At 41.0% G+C, this 26,846-nt stretch overlaps 1 protein-coding gene across 1 annotated transcript in view; it reads right to left on the reverse strand.

Moving 5' to 3' along the window:
• Positions 1-26,846, reverse strand: part of LOC126108760 (zinc finger protein 99-like) — a 178,169-nt gene that overhangs the window by 26,074 nt on the left and 125,249 nt on the right. The gene's annotated exons all lie outside the window — the stretch shown is intronic.

The raw sequence follows: 26,846 nt of genomic DNA on the forward strand, positions 1-26,846 counted from the left end.
GGAAAACATAATGTATGCTTTCCAGTATCGCTAAATATCAAGCGAAACAGGCACTTCTCCACAAATGGCGACTCCCATATACTTCAAAAAATATAAACATACCAAAGAGAGTGGCCGTCGTCTCCAAAGAGATTTGTGGAGGCAGAGATTTTCTTTGATAATTTTTCGTTTTGTGTGCCATTTGTAATAAAATATATATTTATTACATAACTTTCTTAATAAAAATTAGTATTATGTTTTTACATTACAAAATTTTCTTATGCTATCTACAAAATCTATTACAAAGTGTCTAGGACAACATTTCTGGTAGTGAAGTTATGTTTGGCATGTTTCTCATTGCTCAATAAACAGGATAGTATACATATGGGGAGGAGAGTGGGGCAGAGGAGGAGGGAGACAGGCATTGGAGGGGAGAGAGAGAGAGAGAGAGAGAGAGAGAGAGAGAGAGGGCGGTAGATTGTGTGTGTGTGTGTGTGTGTGTGTGTGTGTGTGTGTGTAAAAAGAGAGGTAGGGAGGACAGTGTTTAGGTGTGGTATGATCATGGTGGGGAATGGGTATGGGAGTGGATGAGTACAGTATTTACTAGTTTTTCAAATTTAATAACTCTTTAAAATTTTGGAAGAATGGTTGTTGTGGTCTTCAGTCCTGAGACTGGTTTGATGCAGCTCTCCATGCTACTCTATCCTGTGCAAGCTTCTTCATCTCCCAGTATCTACTGCAACCTGCATCCCTCTGAATCTGCTTAGTGTAGTCATCTCTTGGTCTCCCTCTACGATTTTTACCCTCCACACTGCCCTCCAATGCTAAATTTGTGATCCCTTGATGCCTCAAAACATGTCCTACCAACCGATCCCTTCTTCTAGTCAAGTTGTGCCACAAACTTCTCTTCTCCCCAATCCTATTCAATACCTCCTCATTAGTTACGTGATCTACCCACCTTATCTTCAGCATTCTTCTGTAGCACCACATTTCGAAAGCTTCTATTCTCTTATTGTCCAAACTAGTTATCGTCCATGTTTCACTTCCATACATGGCTACACTCCATACAAATACTTTCAGAAACGACTTCCTGACACTTAAATCTATACTCGATGTTAACAAATTCCTCTTCTTGAGAAACGCTTTCCTTGCCATTGCCAGTCTACATTTTATATCCTCTCTACTTCTACCATCATCGGTTATTTTACTCCCTAAATAGCAAAACTCCTTTACTACTTTAAGTGTCTCATTCCCTAATCTAATTCCCTCAGCATCACCCGACTTAATTTGACTACATTCCATTATCCTCGATTTGCTTTTGTTGATGTTCATCTTATATCCTCCTTTCAAGGCACTGTCTATTCCGTTCAACTGCTCTTCCAAGTCCTTTGCTGTCTCTGACAGAATTACAATGTCATCGGCGAACCTCAAAGTTTTTATTTCTTCTCCATGGATTTTAATACCTACTCCGAATTTTTCTTTTGTTTCCTTTACTGCTTGCTCAATATACAGATTGAATAACATTGGGGAGAGGCTACAACCATGTCTTACTCCTTTCCCAACCACTGCTTCCGTTTCATGCCCCTCGACTCTGATAACTGCCATCTGGTTTCTGTACAAACTGTAAATAGCCTTTCACTCCCTGTATTTTACCCCTGCCACCTTCAGAATTTGAAAGAGAGTATTACAGTTAACATTGTCAAAAGCTTTCTCTAAGTCTACAAATGCTAGAAACGTAGGTTTGCCTTTTCTTAATCTTTCTTCTAAGATAAGTCGTAAGGTCAGTATTGCCTCACGTGTTCCAACATTTCTACGGAATCCAAACTGATCTTCCCCGAGGTCGGCTTCTACCAGTTTTTCCATTCGTCTGTAAAGAATACGCGTTAGTATTTTGCAGCTGTGACTTATTAAACTGATAGTTTGGTAATTTTCACATCTGTCAACACCTGCTTTCTTTGGGATTGGAATGATTATATTCTTCTTGAAGTCTGAAGGTATTTCGCCTGTCTCATACATCGTGCTCACCAGATGGTAGAGGTTTGTCATGACTGGCTCTCCTGAGGCCATCAGTAGTTCAAATGGAATGTTGTCTACTCCCGGGGCCGTGTTTCGACTCAGGTCTTTCAGTGCTCTGTCAAACTCTTCACGCAGTATCTTATCTCCCATTTCGTCTTCATCTACATCCTCTTCCATTTCCATAATATTGTCCTCAAGTACATCGCCCTTGTATAAACCCTCTATATACTCCTTCCACCTTTCTGCCTTCCCTTCTTTGCTTAGAACTGGGTTTCCATCTGAGCTCTTGATATTCATACAAGTGGTTCTCTTCTCTCCAAAGGTCTCTTTAATTTTCCTGTAGGCAGTATCTATCTCACCCCTAGTGAGACAAGCCTCTACATCCTTACATTTGTCCTCTAGCCATCCCTGCTTAGCCATTTTGCACTCCCTGTCGATATCATTTTTGAGACGTTTGTATTCCTTTTTGCCTGCTTCATTTACTGCAGTTTTATATTTTCTCCTTTCATCAATTAAATTCAATATTTCTTGTTACCCAAGGATTTCTATTAGCCCTCGTCTTTTTACCTACTTGATCCTCTGCTGCCTTCACTACTACATCCCTCAGAGCTACCCATTCTTCTTCTACTGTATTTCTTTCCCCCATTCCTGTCAATTGTTCCCTTACGCTCTCCCTGAAACTCTCTACAACCTCTGGTTCTTTCAGTTTATCCAGGTCCAATCTCCTTAAATTCCCACCTTTTTGCAGTTTCTTCAGTTTCAATCTGCAGTTCATAACCAATAGATTGTGGTCAGAATCCACATCTGCCCCAGGAAATGTCTTACAATTTAAAACCTGGTTCCTAAATCTCTGTCTTACCATTATGTAATCTATCTGATACCTTTTAGTATCTCCAGGATTTTTCCAGGTATACAACCTTCTTTTATGATTCTTGAACCAAGTGTTGGCTATGATTAAGTTATGCTCTGTGCAAAATTCTACAAGGCGGCTTCCTCTTTCATTCCTTCCCCCCAATCCATATTCACCTACTATGTTTCCTTCTCTCCCTTTTCCTACTGACGAATTCCAGTCACCCATGACTATTAAATTTTCGTCTCCCTTCACTACCTGAATAATTTCTTTTATCTCGTCATACATTTCATCTATTTCTTCATCATCTGCAGAGGTAGTTGGCATATAAACTTGTACTACTGTAGTAGGCATGGGCTTTGTGTCTATCTTGGCCACAATAATGCGTTCACTATGCTGTTTGTAGTAGCTAACCCGCACTCCTATTTTTTTATTCATTATTAAACCTACTCCTGCATTACCCCTATTTGATTTTGTATTTATAACCCTGTAATCACCTGACCAAAAGTCTTGTTCCTCCTGCCACCGAACTTCACTAATTCCCACTATATCTAACTTTAACCTATCCATCTCCCTTTTTAAATTTTCTAACCTACCTGCCCGATTAAGGGATCTGACATTCCACGCTCCGATCCATAGAACGCCAGTTTTCTTTCCCCTGATAATGACGTCCTCCTGAGTAGTCCCCGCCCCCGGAATATTTTACCCAAGAGGACGCCATCATCATTTAATCATACAGTAGAGCTGCATGTCCTTGGGAAAAATTACGGCTGTAGTTTCCCCTTGCTTTCAGCCGTTCGCAGTACCAGCACAGCAAGGCCGTTTTGGTTAATGTTACAAGGCCAGATCAGTCAATCATCCAGACTGTTGCGTCTGCAACTACTGAAAAGGCTGCTGCCCCTCTTCAGGAACCACATGTTTGTCTGGCCTCTCAACAGATACCCCTCCGTTGTGGTTGCACCTACGGTACGGCCATCTGTATCGCTGAGGCACGCAAGCCTCCCCACCAACGGCAAGGTCCATGGTTCATGGGGGGGGGGGGAAGAATGGGTTATTTGCTAAATCAATTTGTTCATTTAAGATGGTGTGGGGTGTTTTTTTGTCATGCATGAAAATTTCTAATTGTTCCAAGAGGTCAATTTTTAATTCCTTTGTCTACAGTGTGTATAATGTGGAGGTTGGTTTTTATATCTGTGATTGAATGACTGTTTTGGGCTAGATGGGCTGTAAGAGTGGATTTATTCAAATTTTTTAAACAGGGATTGCCAGTATGCTCTTTGTATAGGATTTCAAAATTTCTTCCCGTATGTCCAATGTAGTAGCAAGAACAGCTGTCATAAGTAAATTCATATATACCAGATTTGTGATATAGTGGGCTGGTTGTTTTAATGTTGTGAATTACTTTGTTTTGTATTTTGTTGTTTGTGTGGTAACTGATTTTGAATTTGTGTGGTTTAAATCGTTTTGCAAGTTGATATGATACATTACAAAGGAAAGGAATACACACATATTTAGTTTCTTCTGGTGCTGAAGAAAGGTCTGCTGATGGTTTTTACTTAGTTTTCATTTTTGCGTCTAGTTTGTCAACTATGGTTGGGTCATAAGCATTGTTGTGGGCTACTGTTTTTAAAATGTTTAGTTCCTTGGTTATTACAGCAAGTTCACCTTGAATTTTGTTTACACAGGTGAGTGCTGATCTGAAAAATGCTAGTTTATACTATTTTGGGTGGCATGATGTATTGTTTATAAGAACAGCTGTTGTGGTGTGTTACCTGTAAATTTTGAATTTCTGTTTGGTGTTATGACATGTTTTATTTAAGTCAAGAAATTAATTCCCTGTTGTGTTTGGTGTTCAACTGTAAACTGTATTTTGGGATGTATATTATTTAGTTTAGTGGCTAAGTTTCCTATTTCAGTTGTTCTTCCATTGTATTGCATCAATGGATCACCAACATGGTATTTCTAATAAATGACTTTGCCTTTTTCTATCGGTTTATCTTCAAAGAATTTGTTTTCCAGATCATTAATATAAATGTCAGCTAGTAGGCCAGCTAAACTTCTGCCCATTGCTAAACTGTCCTTCTGAATATAGATTTTCTTATTAAAAGAAAATAATTGTGAGACAACACTAATGCAAACAAATCCATCAGTTCATGTTACTTAGCTTTTTATGATGCAATAAGTTGTCTTTGATTATTTGAAGTGTTTCTGTTATAGGTATGTTGGTGTACAGGTTTACTATGTCGATGGATGTAAATTTTGCTGTTGTAGGAATAGTAATTCCTTTTATGCTATCAATTAATTCATAGCTATTCTTTATGGAGTACTTGTTTGTAAATGTGTAGGATTTACTGAGAATTTCATGAAGCTATGTGGTTATTTTGTATCCACGACTGTTTATTAAGTTGACTATTGGGTGTAGTGAGTGGCCTTGTTTATAAACCTTGGTTTGTGATTTGCGCTTTGGGGCTGTGGGGTTTATTGTTATGCAGTGTTTGGTTGCAGTTATTTAGCAGGTTTCTTATTTTGTTTCAGTATTTTGGGGTAGGATCAGATTCTAGTTCATTTATGTTGTTATTTTTAAGACTCTTATGTTTTGTTAATGTACTCTGAACCATATATTATTACACCTATATTGCTTTTGTCATGCATAACAAGAGTATTATTATCAACTAAATTTTTATTAATTTGTTTTAATATTGTAGACTCATTATGAATAATGTTGTGGAGTTTTCTCGTTTTTCTTTATAATTTTATTTGATTCAAGTGCTAGAGCATTTTGGTCATTTTAATTTAGTTTTGCTGATAGGCAGGCTACTTTAGTGTTAGTTATTGGGTCTTTGACAGTGTTTTCATCAAGTTTGGTGGAAATATTGTGTTTAAGCCCCTTATTTACCAAATTTAGTTCTGTGTTGTTGAAATTAATGTTTATTGTGTTTACCTCCCTCACAGAAAAATTACGTTTTCCATCAGGTAAGTGGGAGTAGGAGTTGATGGATTTTTTGGCAATGAGGTTTGAGAGCTGTTTCTTTTGGTTAAATGAACTTTTCAGCATTTCTTTATCCACAGATTGTTGAGCTAACTCAATGAATGTTACCATTTGGGACAGCATGAGGTGACTGCTTAACACTAAGTGCAGCCTGTAGATGTCTTTGTTGAGTAAGGCATTTTATTTATAATGAGACCTAATTTCGTTTTTGATCAATGCGACTTAACTTTTGCTTTTGGCTGCCCGAGCTGATTTACTTTGGTCATTGATTAGAACTTTGACATATTTAGGAGCAACGTTTTCTAATATGCACTGCTTACTGAATTTAACAGCAAGAACATTTTTCATTAACTTCAGTTTACACTTATGTATGAATTCATTGTTCCTGTGTAGCGAAATAAAACTTTTACCCATTCTGTATTTCGAACACTGCGACAGTCTTGTTAAAGGTTTCAGGAATTACTGCAACCTATTGCCATTTGTTCTTTCAATTTTTATTTATTCACGAGCAGTTTCGAATCTCCTGGTGATTCATCATCAGCACATCTACAAACAACTACTCCATAAAGAACAGCTATCAACTAATTCACAGCATAAAAGACATCGCTATTCTCACAATAGCAAAATTTACATCCCTCGACATACTAAACCTTTACACCAACATACCTATAACAGAAACACTCCAAATAATCAAAGACAACTTACTGCATCAAAAAATGGTATAACTCCAGAAATACGGTTTACAGTTAAACACCAAACACAACAGGGAATTAATTTCTTGACTTAAGTGAAACATGTCACAACACCAAACAGAAATTCAAAATTTACAGGAAACCCGCCACAACCAATGTTCTTATAAATAATTCATCAAGCCACCCAAATCAGCATAAACTAGCATTTTTCGGATCAGCACTCAACCATGTAAACAAAATTCATGGTGAATCTGCTGTAAAAACCAAGGAACTATACATTTTGAAAACAGTAGCCCACAACAATGCTTATGACCCAACCATAGTTGACAAACTAGATGCAAAAATGAAAACTAAGCAAAAACCATCAACAGACCTTTCATCAGCACCAGAAGAAACTAAATATGTATGTATTCCTTTCCTTGGTAATGTATCATATCAACTTGCAAAACTATTTAAACCACACAAAGTCAAAATCAGTTACCACACAAACAACAAAATACAAAACAAAGTAATTCACAACAGTAAAACAACCAGCCCACTATATCACAAATCTGGTATATACGAATTAACTTATGACAGCTGTTCTTGCTACTACATAGGACAGACAGGAATAAATTTTGAAATCCTATACAAAGAGCATACTGGCACACTCTGTTTAAAAAATTTAAATAAATCCACTCTTACAGCCCATCTAGCCCAAAACAGTCATTCAATCACAGATATAATAACCAACCTCCACATTCTACACATTGCAGACAAAGGAATAAAAATGTACCTCTTGGAACAATTAGAAATTTTCATGCATGACAACAAAACACCCCACACCATCTTAAATGAACAAATTGATTTAGCAAATAACCCATTCTTCCAAAATTTTAAAGAGTTATTAAATTTGAAAAACTAGTAAATACTGTACTCATCCACTCCCATACCCATTCCCCACCTTGCTCATACCACACCTAAACACTGTCCACTCTACCTCTCTTTGTACACACACACACACACACACAATCTACCCCCCCTCTTTCTCTCTCTCCCTCTCTCTCTATCTCTCTCCCCTCCAATGCCTCTCTCCCTCCTCCTCCCCCCCACTCCCCTCCCCATATGTATACCATCCTGTTTATTGAGCAATGAGTAACATGCCAAACATAACTTCACTACCAGAAATGTTGTCCTACACACTTTGTTATAGATTTTGTAGATAGCATAAGAAAATTTTGTAATGTAAAAACATAGTACTAATTTTTATAAAGAAAGTAATGTAATAAATATATATTATTGGTTAAAAACAGTCTTGGTTGCTATTTTGGTTTTTTATTTTGCAGTGATGCGTTTTGCCTTATTTAGGCATCTTCAGGTTATCTGTCTCGCTCCTGTGAATGCGAATGTGTTATGCAGATCTTCGTGTCTCTCGCGTCCATCTAGAAAAGATAACCTGAAGATGCCTAAATAAGGCGAAATGTGTCGTTGAAAAATAAAAAAACTAAAATTGCTACCAAGACTGTTTTTAACCAATATTGTTAAGCACTAGCTTGCTGTATGCCACATATGGATTGGAAGAATTTCTTTAATAAATATATATTTTATTACGAATGGCACACAAAACGAAAACCGAGCAAAGAAAATCTCTGCCTCCCTAAAACTCTTTGGAGACAACAATGGCCAGACTCTTTGGTTTGTTTATACTTTGTAAGGGATGTGGGAGTCACTAACTGTGGAGAAGTGCCTGTTTCACTTGATATTTAACGATAGTGGAAAGCATACATTATGTTTTCCACAGCAGTGCATGCCACAATAACAGTGAGTAATACCATCAAATTAATCTTAGAATCTTAATATTCTTCCCACCTACAGTTCTCACTTTTGCGTCTCTGTATTTGCCACAGATGCAGGTCCCCCGTAATACTCCAAACTAAATTGTATCATTCGATGATGAGTCGCCAGGTGATTCGGAACCAGTCATGATAAATAAAAATTGAAGGAATAAATGGCGATTGGTTGCAGTAATTCCTGAAACCTTTAACAAGACAGTCGCAGTGTTCCAAATCCAGAATAGATAAAAGTTTTAGAGTCCCAATTGCATAAGAGTTGCAAGCATGTATAACAGCTCAGTATCATGACAGTCTGCAGGCAGGTCTTAATGGACAAAAAGCCATGAATGCCAAAATAGACGCATGGTATTTATGGGAAGTTAGACAGGCTGGTGTTCAGAAGTACATACAAAACTATTTGCCTTGTGGTTAGTGGTCAGTCCCACCAAGAACTTCAATTACCTTGAAGACTCTTACAGACACTACAAACCCATTTCAGGGTGTTGCCTTAGACACGGTCAGACATTTCCCACAGAGTACAAAAAACAATAAATATACCTTATATATCACTGATCTTTTTCGAGATATCTAATTCTAGTACAAGTTGCAGATATGACTACAGGAACAGTAACAAGTGCCTTTGTCAATAGTTTAGTTTTATCATTCGGAAGTCCTGATGACAGTTTCACTGATCAGAGGACTAATTTCATGTACACCCTCTTTCTACAAGTGCACAAATTACTATGAACCAAAAAAGAGAGAAACAATTCTTTTCATCCAAAAGCTAATAGCCACCTCTAATGTGTTCATCAGACATTGCTTTAGCTGTTGTCTTACTACATCAACCACTCAATGACTGGGACAGGTTGGTCGCCTATGTAAGTTCTGCGTAAAATAGTCATATACATTAATCAACTAGGTATACATCCTACGAGGAAGTATATGGACGGCATATAGCTCTTCATTTGAACATAATAAAGTCCCATCTGTCCTGGGTCTGGCAGAAGTTGTCACATCAAGCCTATCTATAAGCAGATAAAGTAAAATAAATGTAAAGCTACCCAGAAACAAGATGAACGAAGTTACCAAGGAGCTGTGCTTTCTCAGTACGAACCTATGGAACTACTTTTGATTCGTAACCCCATAATTAGGAAAGGGAAGACTAAGAAATTCATGCCTCAATACGAAACCCTTTATTCCATCATACAAGTGACTTCTATTAATGCAGATATTCATTGGCTGACCATACAGTGGCAGTACATTCTGACTGTTTACAGCTATCATGCTCAAGCTCCGCCACCCTCAGCAGTGTCACTTAGTCCAGTTCAAAATAATTTATGACAAGGGACATGTACTATCAGGCAGCAAATCAGGAAAAAAGAACAAGTTGCTGTCAGATTATCCTCAGTATGTCTTGGGAAATAAGCACCTTTATGCTTGAGATTATGGGATTAAGGTATTGTTTGTTTGAACGAATTTCATGTGATATTTTATTCTGTCATGGAGTGGTTTCGCTTTGGGGAGGAGGGGGGGGGTTGTTTTTTATTGATGTGGTTATGAATAATATTTATGTTGTTCAGCCAGTCATTTTGACTGACTAGTACAAACGAATTGTGTTATACTGTAGAGCCAGTCTCCATTGTCCTTTTGCAGTTTTTTTTTATGCAAGAAGCTGCAAGAATTGCTTTCTAAAACAGAAATGTGCCTTGCTGTATTATAACTTACTATATATCAACAGCAAAGTAACGAGAGCAGTGATAATGTAAATGATTAAAGTGTGACCAGAACTAATTGCTTATTCAGTGGAAAATAGCTTAGAGAGATCCAGTGTTTTATAATAATGATGTGCCAGTAAAAGAGAATGTGAGGGGCTACTATTCAACATCATCAGGAGGTTACAATGTTACTCAGTAAAGCTTTAGACGTTCCTTCAAGTGATAAACGCACTGTGGTGATACATGAAATAACTGTTAGTTTTGTGCTATGTGCACTAAAGGCTTTACATAATGTGAAATAGACTTTTTACGAACGCATTTACACAATTGCAAACGAGGTTTAATCAGTATTAATTGTTATGAGATGAGAATTACAGTTTTGAGGTAGAAGAATGTTTTAATTAACCAGATCATTAGAAAAGTTGAAGTGAAATAGATAATTGGAGACATTAAGTAACAAAGTGTCTTTCCAGTAGCTCCTATTAATCGAATGGTTTCTTTACAACAATAAATATTTTTCTTTCGCCGAGTTTTTTACGAACAACACACACACCAAATAGTTATATTTTCACTTATTATCAGATGTCATGCTATTTCCACTTTACTGTCAAAATATACTTTAGAAGCCGGCCAGAGTGGCCGAGCCGTTCTAGGCGCTTCAGTCTGGAACTACGCGACCGCTATGGTCACAGGTTCGAATCCTGTCTCGGGCCTGGATGTGTGTGATATTCTTAGGTTAGCGCACTGGACTCGCATTCGGGAGGACGATGGTTCAATCCCGTCTCCAGCCATCCTGATATAGGTTTTCCTTGATTTCCCTAATTCGTTTCAGGCAAATGCTGCGATGGTTCCTTTGAAAGGGCACGGCCGATTTCCTTCCCCATCCTTCCCTAACCCGAGCTTGCGCTACGTCTCTAATGCCCACGTTGTCGACGGGACGTTAAACACTAACTTCCTCCTCCTCCTTAGGTTAGTTAGGTTTAAGTAGTTCTAAGTTCTAGGGGACTGATGACCTCAGCTGTTAAGTCCCATACTGCTCGGAGCCATTTATACTTTAGAATTCATAGTTCTCTTGTCCACAATACGCAAGTAAACTACTTAATTAAATACATGAAGAGAAAAGAGGTAAATCCATTCATTTATATAATAGTTAAGTACCAAATTTGCAACAACCAGATGACCTCTATATCAAGTGTTTGGAGTTAACACTAAAGGCTAACTCCTGCCATGAATAACCTACAGAGATCATGTACTTGCTATACTCATCTAATGTATGCAAACCACAGCTACTTGAAATTATCCAAGACTCCCTGCCGCCGTTGGATAAGCAGCTGCAGCAGCAAGTCGCTTACTCCTAGCTCACTCATTTGTTACATAGTTTAATTCTTAATTTCTTTGCGTGTTTTTGGTACTTCCATTGTTTAATTCATAAATTTCGGGCGTATTATAGTATTTGAGAGTTGTAGCATCGCGTTTTAGTACCTGAATAGTGTAAAATCGCGTAGTCTCCTTCCGCCGCCGAGCAGTGTGTCAGCAGCGCACAAGTGGCAGCATTACTGCATTTACTAGGCAATCTTGTATTTTAATAACCGTTTAAATTTTGTGTCGTTTTGTTTGCGCTCTCTGTAGATTAGTTCAGACGTTCTTTGCACAACAGCTTTTAGCATGGATAGAGACTGCAACTGCTGTGTTCGGATGCAGGCTGAGTTGGCATCCCTTCGCTCCCAGCTTCAGGCAGTGTTGGCTTCGGTCACGCAGCTTGAGGCTGTTGCCAATGGGCATCACTGTGGGGGTCCGGATGGGGGTTTGTTGGGGACGGCCAGCTCGTCCCACGCATCCCCCGATTGGACTAAGACTGTGGTTGCCTGGGATACTGCCCGCATTGAGGCTGATCCCTCACCTGTGGTAGAGTGGGAGGTCGTCTCAAGGTGTGGCAGGGGGCGAAAGACATTCTGGAGGGCTGAACGGAAGGCCTCTCCAGTTTGTCTGACGAACCGGTTTCAGGCTCTGTCTCAGGCCGATACTGATCTTCGGCCTGACATGGCTGCTTGACCTGTTCCAGAGGTTGCCCCTCAGTCTGCAAGATCCGGGCAGTCGCAGAGGGTGGGCTTACTGGTAGTTGGGAGCTCCAACGTCAGGCGCGCAATGGGGCCCCTTAGGGATATGGCAGCAAGGGAGGGGAAGAAAACCAGGGTGCACTCCGTGTGCATACCGGGGGGAGTCATTCCAGATGTGGAAAGGGTCCTTCCGGATGCCATGAAGGGTACAGGGTGCACCCATCTGCAGATGGTCGCTCATGTCGGCACCAATGATGTGTGTCGCTATGGGTCGGAGGAAATCATCTCTGGCTTCCGGCGGCTATCTGATTTGGTGAAGACTGCCAGTCTCGCTAGCGGGATGAAAGCAGAGCTCACCATCTGCAGCATTGTCGACAGGACTGACTGCGGACCTTTGGTACAGAGCCGAGTGGAGAGTCTGAATCAGAGGCTGAGACAGTTCTGCGACCGTGTGGGCTGCAGATTCCTCGACTTGCGCCATAGGGTGGTGGGGTTTCGGGTTCCGCTGGATAGGTCAGGAGTCCACTACACGCAACAAGCGGCTACACGGGTAGCAGGGGTTGTGTGGCGTGGGCTGGGCGGTTTTTTAGGTTAGATGGCCTCGGGCAAGTACAGAAAGGGCAACAGCCTCAACGGGTGCGGGGCAAAGTCAGGACATGCGGGGACCAAGCAGCAATTGGTATTGTAATTGTAAACTGTCGAAGCTGCGTCGGTAAAGTACCGGAACTTCAAGCGCTGATAGAAAACACCGAAACTGAAATCGTTATAGGTACAGAAAGCTGGCTAAAGCCAGAGATAAATTCTGCCGAAATTTTTACAAAGGTACAGACGGTGTTTAGAAAGGATAGATTGCATGCAACCGGTGGTGGAGTGTTCGTCGCTGTTAGTAGTAGTTTATCCTGTAGTGAAGTAGAAGTGGATAGTTCCTGTGAATTATTATGGGTGGAGGTTACACTCAACAACCGAGCTAGGTTAATAATTGGCTCCTTTTACCGACCCCCCGACTCAGCAGCGTAAGTGGCAGAACAACTGAGAGAAAATTTGGAATACATTTCACATAAATTTTCTCAGCATATTATAGTCTTAGGTGGAGATTTCAATTTACCAGATATAGACTGGGACACTCAGATGTTTAGGACGGGTGGTAGGGACAGAGCATCGAGTGACATTATACTGAGTGCACTATCCGAAAATTACCTCGAGCAATTAAACAGAGAACCGACTCGTGGAGATAACATCTTGGACCTACTGATAACAAACAGACCCGAACTTTTCGACTCTATAAGTGCAGAACAGGGAATCAGTGATCATAAGGCCGTTGCAGCATCCCTGAATATGGAAGTTAATAGGAATATAAAAAAAGAGAGGAAGGTTTATCCGTTTAGCAAGAGTAATAGAAGGCAGATTTCAGACCACCTAACAGATCAAAACGAAAATTTCTGTTCTGACACTGACAATGTTGAGTGTTTATGGAAAAAGTTCAAGGCAATCGTAAAATGCGTTTTAGACAGGTACGTGCCGAGTAAAACTGTGAGGGACGGGAAAAACCCACCGTGGTACAACAACAAAGTTAGGAAACTACTGCGAAAGCAAAGAGAGCTTCACTCCAAGTTTAAACGCAGCCAAAACCTCTCAGACAAACAGAAGCTAAACGATGTCAAAGTTAGCGTAAGGAGGGCTATGCGTGAAGCGTTCAGTCAATTCGAAAGTAAAATACTAGGTACCGACTTGACAGAAAATCATAGGAAGTTCTGGTCTTACGTTAAATCAGTAAGTGGCTCGAAACATCATGTCCAGACACTCCGGGATGATGATGGCATTGAAACAGAGGATGACAAGCGTAAAGCTGAAATACTAAACACCTTTTTCCAAAGCTGTTTCACAGAGGAAGACCGCAATGCAGTTCCTTCTCTAAATCCTCGCACAAACGAAAAAATGGCTGACATCGAAATAAGTGTCCAAGGAATAGAAAAGCAACTGGAATCACTCAACAGAGGAAAGTCCACTGGACCTGACGGGATACCAATTCGATTCTACACAGAATACGCGAAAGAACTTGCCCCCCTTCTAACAGCCGTGTACCGCAAGTCTCTAGAGGAACAGAAGGTTCCAAATGATTGGAAAAGAGCACAGGTAGTCCCAGTCTTCAAGAAGGGTCGTCGAGCAGATGCGCAAAACTATAGACCTATATCTCTGACGTCGATCTGTTCTAGAATTTTAGAACATGTGTTTTGCTCGAGTGTCATGTCGTTTTTGGAAACTCAGAATCTACTATGTAGGAATCAACATGGATTCGGGAAACAGCGATCGTGTGAGACCCAACTCGCTTTATTTGTTCATGAGACCCAGAAAATATTAGATACAGGCTCCCAGGTAGATGCTATTTTTCTTGACTTCCGGAAGGCGTTCGATACAGTTCCGCACGGTCGCCTGATAAACAAAGTAAGAGCCTACGGAATATCAGACCAGATGTGTGGCTGGATTGAAGAGTTTTTAGCAGACGGAACACAGCATGTTGTTATCAACGGAGAGACGTCTACAGACATTAAAGTAACCTCTGGCGTGCCACAGGGGAGTGTTATGGGACCATTGCTTTTCACAATATATATAAATGACCTAGTAGATAGTGTCGGAAGTTCCATGCGGCTTTTCGCGGATGATGCTGTAGTATACAGAGAAGTTGCAGCAGTAGAAAATTGTAGCGAAATGCAGGAAGATCTGCAGCGGATAGGCACTTGGTGCAGGGAGTGGCAACTGACCCTTAACATAGACAAATGTAATGTATTGCGAATACATAGAAAGAAGGATCCTTTATTGTATGATTATATGATAGAGGAACAAACACTGGTAGCAGTTACTTCTGTAAAATATCTGGGAGTATGCGTGCGGAACGATTTGAAGTGGAATGATCATATAAAATTAATTGTTGGTAAGGCGGGTACCAGGTTGAGATTCATTGGGAGAGTCCTTAGAAAATGTAGGCCACCAACAAAGGAGGTGGCTTACAAAACACTCGTTCGACCTATACTTGAGTATTGCTCATCAGTGTGGGATCCGTACCAGGTCGGGTTGACGGAGGAGATAGAGAAGATCCAAAGAAGAGCGGCGCGTTTCGTCACAGGGTTATTTGGTAACCGTGATAGCGTTACGGAGATGTTTAACAAACGCAAGTGGCAGACTCTGCAAGAGAGGCGCTTTGCATCGCGGTGTAGCTTGCTCGCCAGGTTTCGAGAGGGTGCGTTTCTGGATGAGGTATCCAATATATTGCTTCCCCCTACTTATACCTCCCGAGGAGATCACGAATGTAAAATTAGAGAGATTAGAGCGCGCACAGAGGCTTTCAGATAGTCGTTCTTCCCGCGAACCATACGCGAGTGGAACAGGAAAGGGAGGTAATGACAGTGGCACGTAAAGTGCCCTCCGCCACACACCGTTGGGTGGCTTGCGGAGTATAAATGTAGATGTAGATGTAGACTCTAGTAGTACACACAAGTGGGAAGTTATAATGTATAAAACAATATTATCTGGAGGTTGTGTTAGCCTTTTGTAAACAAAGAATAACTCACACTGCAACATTTTACTATTAGTCAGGCCAACGCATGCATACAGTTTGTCAGCACCTTTGCACGTCAAATGATCTATATATTCTTTGTATGTAAAGGATAACACACCAAAAGTAAGTCCTGGTCTTTGTAATTTGTGTTGGAATGAATTGTACCTTATGTGGATTGGTCTGGTGAAACAAATTAGTTATGGTTACGAATTTTCCCATATGCCATTCTAGGAAATTTATTATGCCTTTAGCAACTACACTTTTCTCGATTCTGCACCTAATTTACAATAGACTTCAGATGTGAAATCCTGAACATCACAGATAAGTCCATTGTCAGAAGACACTGCTACATGTCGAGACCACAGATTCAGCATGACAAAAATATAGGATATCAATGGTAGGTCAGGAGAAAGAGAGCATAGATAAGTTGAATTATATACTACTTCTGTATCATGAATGACTTAACTTCATTACCAAACAATGATACTGGAAAGCCACTAAAGATATAGAAGGCTTCAAATGTAGTTTCCCTGCAATGGTTTGTGAAAGCTAATGTTTTATTATGCCCAGTTCTATATGAAGTTCGGAGACAAACAATTTTTAAACAACAGTAGCACCTTCAGTGTCATATGGATGAATTAGAATTACTTATGGTTCTGCAAAGAAGGGTAGATGCATTGATTGTTCTAATTACACAGTGATGGGCTAACAGCTCTTATCACTGCAACAGTTACTCTGAAAGTATTTCACTTTAAATATTTCCGTGAGTACCTGTTTTTATGTTTTGTGTTACTTTTCTGTATTATTTCATGTGTGATAGAAATGATGTCATGACAGTCACTCTCCCCTGACACTAGCCAAAACCAGTGAACTAGTTTGTTGTACTAGTATGTGGTAGATTACCTTCCATTTAGCTTCAACATAGTATTTCATTTGAAATACTCTGATCAGACAGTGTGCATCATTCTTAAACAATAATGATTTTATTTCTTTCGTTTATGGGTAAACCAGTGATTGTGATTTAATATCCTCCTATGAAAACCTACTTACTATGTGCACTACAGAACGCATTTTATCTCTTTCATCTACTTTTGGAATTATGAACTACGCTGCGTGTACTCTGACCAAGTAATATAATAGATGCACTTCCACTGCATCTCTCACTATTCAGATGAGTAGCCATAATTAAAACGAGTTGCTCCCACAAGACCTGGTGGTATTTACCAGTATTACAAATGGTTAACGTCCATGTGGACATAATTTTGACACAACCCCACAAATATGAATAAATGTATGCATGGATCCATGGTTGTACCATTTTGCTGTTAGACAATCCAATGGTGCTGGCACATGATACTGAACATTATGCTATCCTCTTTTAATTTGGCTATCTGCTAAAAAAATGTATGTAGAGACATTGGTTCTCATCCTCAGTAAACAAGGAGGAATAGGGACAACTTCTCAATGACATGTTTTCTTAACTACTGCTAAGGCACGATGAACAGTCATTCTGTACTGCTGGAGAAATTCTGTAGTCACATATCATTGAAGTTAGTTTCTTAACCCTTCCATGTTATTCCCGTCCCTACTACCATGTTCCTGAATCTGTTTGGTTCTTCTGTTAAGAAGGGGCTAGTCTGAGCTCATATGGACCATGTCACTCTACGTCTACATCTACATCCATACTCCGCAAACCACCTGACAGTGTGTGGAGGAGGGTACCTTGAGTACCTCTATCAGTTCTCCCTTCTATTCCAGTCTCGCATTGTTTGTGGAAAGAAAGATTGCCTGTATGCATCTGTGTGGGCTCTAATCTCTCTGATTTTATCCTTATGGTCTCTTTGCGAGATGTACGTAGGAGGGAGCAATATACTGCCTGACTTCTTGGTGAAGGTATGTTCTTGAAACTTCAACAAAAGCCCTTACCGAGTTACTGAGCGTCTCTCTTGCAGAGTTTTCCACTGGAGTTTATCTATCATCTCTGTAACGCTTTTGCGATGACTGAATGATCGTGTAACAAAGTGTGCTTCTCTCCATTGGATCTTCTCTGTCTCTTCTATCAACCCTATCTGGTACAGATCCCACACCGGTGAACAGTATTCAAGCAGGGGCGAACAACTTTACAGTAACCTACTTCGTTTTCGGACTGCATTTTCTTAAGATTCTTCCAATGAATCTCAGTCTGACATCTACTTTACCGACAATTAATTTTATATGGTATTCCCATTGTAAATCACTCTTAATGCCTACTCCCAGACAGTTTATGGAATTAACTGCCTCCAGTTGCTGACCTGCTATGATTCAGCTAAATGATAAAGGATCTTTCTTTCTATGTATTTGCAGCACATTACACTTGTCTACATTGAGATTAAATTGCCATTCCCTGCACCATGCGCCAAATTGTTGCAGATCCTCCTGCATTTCAGTACAATTTTCCATTGTTACAACCTGTAGATATTCTACAGCATCATCTGCAAAACGCCTCAGTGAACTTCTGATGTTATGCACAAGGTCATTGATATATATTGTGAATAGCAACGGTCCTACGACATTCCCCTGTGGCAGATCTGAAATCACTCTTACTATGGAAGACTTCTCTCCATTGAGAACGTCATACTGCGTTCTGTTATCTAGGAACTCTTCAATCCAATCTCACAACTGATCTGATAGTCCATATGCTCTTACTTTGTTAATTAAACGACTGTGGGGAACTGTATCAAACGCCTTGCAGAAGTCATGAATCACTGCATCTACCTGGGAACCCTTGTCTATCGCCCTCTGTGTCTCGTGGACGAATAGCTCTGAGCACTATGGGACTTAACAGCTATGGTCATCAGTCCCCTAGAACTTAGAACTACTTAAACCTAACTAACCTAAGGACATCACACAACACCCAGTCATCACGAGGCGTGGACGAATAGCGCGAGCTGCGTTTCACACGATCGTCTTTTTCGAAACCCATGGTGATTCCTACAGAATAGATTTCTATTCTCCAGAAAAGTCACTATACTTGAACATAATACGTTTCCCAAAATTCTACAACTGATCGACGATAGAAATATACACTCCTGGAAATTGAAATAAGAACACCGTGAATTCATTGTCCCAGGAAGGGAAAACTTTATTGACACATTCCTGGGGTCAGATACATCACATGATCACACTGAGAGAACCACAGGCACATAGACACAGGCAACAGAGCATGCACAATGTCGGCACCAGTACAGTGTATATCCACCTTTCGCAGCAATGCAGGCTGCTATTCTCCCATGGAGACGATCGTAGAGATGCTGGATGTAAGCCTGTGGAACGGCTTGCCATGCCATTTCCACCTGGCGCCTCAGTTGGACCAGCGTTCGTGCTGGACGTGCAGACCGCGTGAGACGACGCTTAATCCAGTCCCAAACATGCTCAATGGGGGACAGATCCGGAGATCTTGCTGGCCAGGGTAGTTGACTTACACCTTCTAGAGCACGTTGGGTGGCACGGGATACATGCGGACGTGCATTGTCCTGTTGAAACAGCAAGTTCCCTTACCGGTCTAGGAATGGTAGAACGATGGGTTCGATGACGGTTTGGATGTACCGTGCACTATTCAGTGTCCCCTCGACGATCACCAGTGGTGTACGGCCAGTGTAGGAGATCGCTCCCCACACCATGATGCTGGGTGTTGGCCCTGTGTGCCTCGGTCGTATGCAGTCCTGATTGTGGCGCTCACCTGCACGGCGCCAAACACGCATACGACCATCATTGGCACCAAGGCAGAAGCGACTCTCATCGCTGAAGACGACACGTCTCCATTCGTCCCTCCATTCACGCCTGTCGCGACACCACTGGAGGCGGGCTGCACGATGTTGGGGCGTGTGCGGAAGACGGCCTAACAGTGTGCGGGACCGTAGCCCAGCTTCATGGAGACGGTTGCGAATGGTCCTCGCCGATACCCCAGGAGCAACAGTGTCCCTAATTTACTGGGAAGTGGCGGTGCAGTCCGCTACGGCACTGCGTAGGATCCTACGGTCTTGGCGTGCATCCGTGCGTCGCTGCGGTCCGGTCCCAGGTCGACGGGCACGTGCACCTTCCGCCGACCACTGGCGACAACATCGATGTACTGTGGAGACCTCACGCTCCACGTGTTGAGCAATTCGGCGGTACGTCCACCCGGCCTCCCGCATGCCCACTATATGCCCTCGCTCAAAGTCCGTCAACTGCACATACGGTTCACGTCCACGCTGTCGCGGCATGCTACCAGTGTTAAAGACTGCGATGGAGCTCCGTATGCCACGGCAAACTGGCTGACACTGACGGCGGCGGTGCACAAATGCTGCGCAGCTAGCGCCATTCGACGGTCAACACCGCGGTTCCTGGTGTGTCTGCTGTGCCGTGCGTGTGATCATTGCTTGTACAGCCCTCTCGCAGTGTCCAGAGCAAGTATGGTGGGTCTGACACACCGGTGTCAATGTGTTCTTTTTTCCATTTCCAGGAGTGTATGTCTATAGTTCTGCACATCTGTTCGACGTCCCTTCTTGAAAACGGGGATGACCTGTGCCCTTTTCCAATCCTTTGGAATGCTGCGCTTTTCTAGAGACCTACAGTACACCGCTGCAAGAAGGGGGGCAAGTTCCTTCGCGTACTCTGTGTAAAATCGAACTGCTATCCCATCAGGTCCAGCGGCCTTTCCTCTTTTGAGCGATTTTAATTGTTTCTCTATCCCTCTGTCGTCTATTTCGATATCCACCATTTTGTCATCTGTGCGACAATCAAGAGAGGGAACAATAGTGCAGTCTTCCTCTGCGAAACAGATTTGGAAAAATACATTTAGTATATCGGCCTTTAGTCTGTCCTCCCCTGTTTCAGTACCATTTTGGTCACAGAGTGTCTGGACATTTTGTTTTGATCCACCTACCACTTTGACATAAGACCAAAATTTCTTAGGACTTTCTACCAAGTCAGTACATACAACTTTACTTTCGAAATCGTTGAACGCCTCTCGCACAGCCCTCCTCACACTACAATTCGCTTCATGTAATCTTTGTTTGTCTGCAAGAATTTGTCTATGATTATGTTTGCTGTGAAGTTCCCTTTGCTTTTGTAGCAATTTTCTAACTCGATTGTTGTAGCACGGTGGCTCTTTTCGATCTCTTACGATCTAGCTTGGCACATACTCATCTAATGCATATTCTACAATGGTTTTGAGCTTTGACCACTGATCCTCAACACTATCTGTACTTGAGATAAAACTTTTGTGTTGAGCCGTCAGCTACTCTGAAATCTGCTTTTTGTCACTTTTGTTAAACAGAAAAATCTTCCTACCTTTTTTAGTATTACTATTTATGGCTGAAATCACTGATGCTGTAACTGCTTTATGATCTCTGATTGCCTGTTCTGCGTTAACTGTTTCAAATAGTTTGGCTCTGTTTGTCACAAGAAGATCTATTATGTTATTGCTATGATTTGGCACATCAGTTGTCAAAGAGTAAGTGTTTGAGCAATGACAGAAATATCGTTAAGCACTTCATCTTGGCCCTCACTAACCCTACCTATGATTTATTCGCATCATCTTGGCTCATATGTCTTGGAAATGGGAATATCACCACTCCATTCATGCATTTTACTGTTAATTATGGACTTACCATTCCATAAGCAACGTATCTGAAACTTTGATCATTCTTTTAAGATACTAATATGGTATGTTTCAATTGCAACACCTACAAAGGTGATTCCAGCAAGTTTCAAACTGCTTCCAGTGTGCATCCTAATCTGAAAGATAATAGTACTGCTATCCTCTACACCATATTTTTTTCCAACCACTTCCATTTAACATGAGGGTGTAAGACCATTAAACAATGATACACTGCGAGAAATGTGATATGCCTTGTTCGATGTACAGGCTCCTGTTTATTCCATGTTATTAACTGCTCAACAATTTGCAAGTGAAAGGAACCAATGGGAATCGCTAGATAGGCAGTTAGTGTCTTTCAAAATCTATGCCACGCAAATGAGTCAGGAAGATGTTGCTTGGCCTTCTGGTTCCTCCAGAGGCGTCATCCTAACACAGTCCAATTAGTGATCACAGAGACACTGGTCTGGTCATAGCACTTACTTCTGATTCATCTTTGTACTATGGTCCATTTTACCATCTGTCATCTTGCTGTCAAGTAAAAACATATGTGTCCCACTTGCACACTGAGAACTACAACACCTCAATTATGGCAGTAGTGCCTCCACTCACACACAACACAATCACCTATGAAACACAACATTGCCTCTTAGACACTTAAAGACAGTTCCCTGAGTGAGTAACTATATCTAATTCCTACACTATCATATTATTTTGCCTCATAATGTTTCACTTACCACTGACAATGCTTTGGGTATTATGCGTACACAGGTAATAATGTTCCACACTGTTTCCAGTCTGAACACTGATCTGCCATTGGGGATATATCTGCTTAGTACATTTTTATAATAATACTGGAGCCTCCATTTGATCTTTATGAACCCTTGTCCTACATTACTCGTCGCCATTGTGCAAGAGGGGATCTCAGACATTATCTACATCCTCCATCGAATAAAATGAGACATTCAGCAGTACAGAACCACATTTCCCAAGCAGTTCCTGGCTGATGCACCTGGCACTACACCAAATTTCAGGTCTGTTGACTCCTTCAAGAAAAATATGAATAATGAAGTCTTTTTCCCAATAAGGCCACCACCAATGTTATCAATTACATTCATACTCTAATTTAACACTCACTAACCCACAATTTTGTGCATTTGTCCTCCAGTAATGTGTTTTACCTGCCACTTAGGCTCTGCTATTTTGATGATGTGAATGCCAACTCATCTAATGACCTCCATTCCGTTTATGGAACGATTTAGAATGCTTCATGTAATCTGTTCAGCTGCTCTGTGCTTCCCCATCTGTCACTAACCAAAAGAGCCGTGTATCTGGATAGGCATACATTACTGATACATGTTACTTTTGTGTCCCTTTTATTTGCACTAATACATACCACATTATGCATTCAAATGTAGTACACTATAAATAGCTGTACAGTTGGACACACCCCAGTGCCTTACACACCAACAAAGCTAATGTAATACTTGCCAGCACTGCATCACTGAGAAAAACTTTAAATGTTTTGCCTCTTTAAATTCATTTACTTACCTGATTTATCTATAGGCGTTTCTGCACATTTCATATTCCTTTACCACCTTTGCTTTGGCATTCTTTTATAGCAGCAGAATTAAATTCTATGGCTTCATGACACAAATGTTGTATGGCAACAGCACACTCACTTCTATTCCTACCACTCGTATGTTCATTACACCTTGATAGGCTGATGCGATGACGAAAAACGTCTGATTCATCAAGCAACAAGCTCCTGCCCTTCCTTTTGCATCCCTTTATGATTAAATCTAAGTTGCCATAGTTGTAGTGCATGATGTCACCTCTTTTCCTGTTAATGTATTTCTGTTTTTCACTTTATACTATCATGTTCTGCCATCTGTTTTTATCACCTAATTTAATTAGGACTGGCATGGACCAGTTAAGTCCCTCAACAGTCAAAAGACGATAATCCTTTTACAAAATTTACTATTGTGAACACCTTTTTTCAGTTCATTGGGTGTTACAAAAAGGTATGGTCAAACTTTCAGGAAACATTCCTCACACACAAATAAAGAAAAGATGTTATGTGGACATGTGTCCAGAAACGCTAAATTTCCATGTTATAGTTCATTTTAGTTTCGTCAGTATGTACTGTACTTCCTTGATTCACCGCCAGTTGGCCCAATTGAAGGAAGGTAATGTTGACTTCGGTGCTTGTGTTGACATGCGACTCATTGCTCTACAGTACTAGCATCAAGCACATCGGTACGTAGCATCAACAGGTTAGTGTTCAGGTTAGTGTTCATCACGACGTCGTTTTGCACTCAGTGCAATGTTTACAAATTCGGATTTGGCAGATGCCCATTTGATGTATGGATTAGCATGGGGCAATAGCCATGCCACGGTACGTTTGTATCGAGACAGATTCCCAGAACGAAGGTGTCCCAGCAGGAAGACGTTTGAAGCAATTGATCGGCGTCTTAGGGAGCACTGAACATTCCAGCCTATGACTCGCGACTGGGGAAGACCTAGAACGACGAGGACACCTGCAATGGACGAGGCAATTCTTCATGCAGTTGACGATAACCCTAATGTCAGCGTAAGAGAAGTTGCTGCTGTACAAGGTTACGTTGACCACGTCACTGTATGGAGAGTACTACGGGAGAACCAGTTGTTTCCGTACCATGTACAGTGTGTGCAGGCACTATCAGCAGCTGATTGGCCTCCACGCGTACACTTCTGTGAATGGTTCATCCAACAATGTGTCAATCCTCATTTCAATGCAAATGTCTTCCTTAAGGAGGAGGCTTCATTCCAACGTGATCAAATTGTAAATGTTCACAATCAACAAGTGTGGGCTGTCGATAATCCGCACGCAATTGTGCAATCACGTCATCAACACATATTTTCTGTGAACTTTTGGGCAGACATTGTTGGTGATGTCTTGATTGGGCCCCATGTTCTTCCACCTACGCTCAATGGAGCACGTTATCACGATTTCATACCGGATACTCTACCTGTGCCGCTAGAACATGTGCCTTTACAAGTATGACACAACATGTGGTTCATGCACGATGGAGCTCCTGCACATTTCAGTCGAAGTGTTCGTACACTTCTCAACAACAGATTCGGTGACCAATGGATTGGTAGATGCGGACCAATTCCATGGCCTCCACGCTCTCCTGACCTCAACCCTCTTGACTTTCATTTATGGGGGCATTTGAAAGCTCTTGTCTACAAAACCCCAGTACCAAATGTAGAGACTCTTCGTGCTCGTATTGTGGACGGCTGTGATACAATACGCTATTCTCCAGGGCTGCATCAGCGCATCAGGGATTCCATGCGATGGAGGGTGGATGCATGTATCCTCGCTAATGGAGGACATTTTGAACATTTCCTGTAACAAAGTGTTTGAAGTCACGCTGGTACGTTCTGTTGCTGTGTGTTTCCATTCCCTGATTAATGTGATTTGAAGAGAAGTAATAAAATGAGTTCTAACATGGAAAGTAAGCATTTCCGGACACATGTCCACATAACATATTTTCTTTCTTTGAGTGTGAGGGATGTTTCCTGAAAGTTTGGCCATACCTTTTTGTAACACCCTGTATAGGGTATCCTGTGTGGTGCACGACACGCCAGTTTGCTTGAGCCATCACGAGCTTGGACAGTTGGTTACGATTCCTTTCGTAGTTCACCTCTGATCCTTATTGCACCTTCCATTATATTTTAATGCATTATATAAATGTAACGAATCTCTCAACTTTAATTTCGATACAGGCAATTGAAGCTGGTTTGGCCATTTTCCTAACAGCGAAGCTCTCTATTCATTCCCATAGCTCACAAAGAAAGTTATCACTACTGGGTAGGTCTCCTATTTTGACAACCTTGTCCTAAATCTAACATCTCCATATTCATGCCAGTTTACATAATGGACACTTCCAAAATGTGGTTTCATTCTCATTAGATTTTCAGAGAAGTGGGGATAGAAACTCGCATTTGGTTTACCAACGAAGTTCAGAATTAGCATAACTACAGTAAATCATACACATCAGCCAACCATTGACCTAATTCTGCAAAATACCAGGCTATGACGTCTTCTGTTCTTTCAAAAAGCATCCCAAACACAACTGGCTGTGAATTCAGTCCTCTCAACGTTCAGCTTTACTCGACATAAATTATCACTATTTTTTAGAAAGAATAATAAACTTTTAAACTTGTGCAAAGTTTCAAGACAACTAGCACCTGTGAACATACTATAAATACTGCTGATCAATCATCTTGACTGCAGAAGCATCGAACCTTGGTCCCTGTTGCAATTGCCTCCACATGAGTGCTAACTTTTGCAGCATTCAAGCAGAAACGACCAGACAATATGTACTACCATCATTGTCTCTTCACAGATTTAATTTTCCTTCACTACATTACAGACACTGTTCATCCTGTGGACAACTAGTCAAAGTACCATTCCACCATGCTATGCAACTTTGGTTTAATGGAAGTGCAGCTGTTCTGAAAACAAATGTGGTACCCCTGATCATACTGATGCTGATAGCTCCCCAGCAAGCTTGATTCATTGTTACGCAGTGTCATGAAATCCTAGTATCCTGGCATGTGCGGCTCACTCACACTGATGATAACCTTTTGGCTACCAACTGACAAATCCATAATATAGTCACTGTGCCAATACGGCAACATTTGGGACTTAAAAACGCGATCCAGCGTGACTTAATAACTATACACAGGGAACTGTGCAAACTGACTGCTACTTTGGAAATAACCAAAGCTTCACAGATTTTTTTGTACAGCAGCCATGCAACAGTTGCATGTTAACACCTTGCTCCTACCATTCAGCCAAAACTGCAACAGAGACTCAGCCCTAACTTAGTGCCAGCGGAAACCTTCCTGAAAACCATAACTAGTAATTCATTTCATGCATCAGTACACAAGAAAATGACCAACTCCATGTAGGAATCAACCTTGCTGTATTATTGCACTGCTGCTATTGTAAAACTGTCAAGATCGATAGATGTGTTAACAGTGCAGCTATCCCTGTCAATAATCTGCACCAGTTGCAAATCTTAGTGTTATCGTCTTCTCTTTCCCTGTCGCCTGTGTAGCTGCTTATGAATGTAATATTTGGCAACGGATATCCTGATTGTTTACAAGGGTTGTACATCACACTGTCATGTAGTTCGAATTTCAACTGTGCTTTCACACTAATTATTACAAGCATCCTACTTTATTACCCTCACTACTGTCGCAAATTGCGAAATTGCATTAATTTTAGAGGAAACCAAAGAATTCCCTTGCTCTTGCACTGTTGTTGCAATGCACAAACCTTTATTTATGCCCGCTGCGAACAAATTACAGTATTTGGTAGTACAGCCAACTATTGTAGCAGTTCTCTGCTCTGGCCATACAATTACGCATCTGACTTATTGATTTTCTCTAACAGCAGACTTTTATTCAACTTTCTTATTATAATGTATCACACCCACCATTAGGTTATCTGTTCATTTAACTTACACACACAATAGCTTTGAACTTTTCTGTTAATTTCCCTGAAACACCTT

Source organism: Schistocerca cancellata, chromosome 11 (genome assembly GCF_023864275.1).
Source record: "Schistocerca cancellata isolate TAMUIC-IGC-003103 chromosome 11, iqSchCanc2.1, whole genome shotgun sequence".
Lineage (NCBI taxonomy): Eukaryota > Metazoa > Arthropoda > Insecta > Orthoptera > Acrididae > Schistocerca > Schistocerca cancellata.